The following is a 1,718-nucleotide window of genomic DNA, read 5'->3' as shown; positions in this document are numbered from 1 at the left end:
GCATCTTGAAGTGCTTCCTCTACCTTGTGTGGCTCAATAGAGGAAACAAAAGAGTAATGTTCACAAAAATGAGCAACTCGAGATCTAGTGGTTACCCCCTTATGAATATCGCCGAGGATGGTGTCGACGGGGTGATCTCGTTGGATTGCTTGGTGGACTCTTGGGTGTGGCGGTCTTGGTTCTTCCTCATCCTCCTTTTCTTGATTATTTTCATCTCCCCCTTGATCCTTGCCATTATCTTGAGGTGGCTCATCTTCTTGATTTTGCCCTTCATCATCTTGAGCCTCATCCTCATTTTGGGTTGGTGGAGATGCTTGCATGGAGGAGGATGGTTGATCTTGTGCATTTGGAGGCTCTTCGGATTCCTTAGGGCACACATCCCCAATGGACATGTTCCTTAGCGCGATGCATGGAGCCTCTTCATTACCTATCTCATCAAGATCAACTTGCTCTACTTGAGAGCCGTTAGTTTCATCAAACACAACGTCACATGAGACTTCAACTAGTCCAGTGGACTTGTTAAAGACCCTATATGCCCGGTTAGGAGTTCATATGATGTCTTCTTGAGGATTCGGTGAAGATATAACCGATTGATGGCGTAGCAGGCGGTGTTGACTGCTTCGGCCCAAAACCGGTCCGGTGTTTTGTACTCATCAAGCATGGTTCTTGCCATGTCCAATAGAGTTCGATTCTTCCTCTCCACTACACCATTTTGTTGAGGTGTGTATGGAGAAGAGAACTCATGCTTGATGCCTTCTTCCTCAAGGAAGCCTTCAATTTGAGAGTTCTTGAACTCCGTCCCATTGTCGCTTCTTATTTTCTTGATCCTTAAGCCGAACTCATTTTGAGCTCGTCTCAAGAATCCCTTTAAGGTCTCTTGGGTTTGAGATTTTTCCTGTAAAAAGAATACCCAAGTGAAGCGAGAATAATCATCCACTATTACAAGACAATACTTACTCCCGCCGATGCTTATGTAAGCAATCGGGCCGAATAGATCCATGTGGAGTAGCTCAAGCGGCATGTCGGTCGTCATGATGTTCTTGTGTGGATGATGGACTCCAACTTGCTTCCCTGCCTGGCATGCGCTACAAATCCTGTCTTTCTCAAAATGAACATTTGTTAATCCTAAAATGTGTTCTCCCTTTAGAAGCTTGTGAAGATTCTTCATCCCAACATGGGCTAGTCGGCGGTGCCAGAGCCAACCCATGTTAGTCTTAGCAATTAAGCAAGTGTCGAGTTCAGCTCTATCAAAATCTACCAAGTACAGCTGACCCTCTAACACACCCTTAAATGCTATTGAATCATCACTTCTTCTAAAGACAGTGACACCTACATCAGTAAAAAGACAGTTGTAGCCCATTTGACATAATTGGGAAACAGAAAGCAAGTTGTAATCTAAGGAATCAACAAGAAAAACATTGGAAATAGAATGGTCAGGAGATATAGCAATTTTACCCAATCCTTTGACCAAACCTTGATTTCCATCCCCGAATGTGATAGCTCGTTGGGGATCTTGGTTTTTCTCATATGAGGAGAACATTCTTTTCTCCCCAGTCATATGGTTTGTGCACCCGCTGTCGAGTATCCAACTTGAGCCCCCGGATGCATAAACCTACAAAACAATTTTAGTTCTTGACTTTAGGTACCCAAACGGTTTTGGGTCCTTTGGCATTAGACACAAGAACTTTGGGTACCCAAACACAAGTCTTGGAACCCTT

The sequence above is a fragment of the Zea mays genome, chromosome 10, assembly GCF_902167145.1.
Source record: "Zea mays cultivar B73 chromosome 10, Zm-B73-REFERENCE-NAM-5.0, whole genome shotgun sequence".
Taxonomy (NCBI): domain Eukaryota; kingdom Viridiplantae; phylum Streptophyta; class Magnoliopsida; order Poales; family Poaceae; genus Zea; species Zea mays.
The sequence above is the reverse complement of the archived record's forward strand: the minus strand, read 5'-3'. Positions refer to the sequence as shown.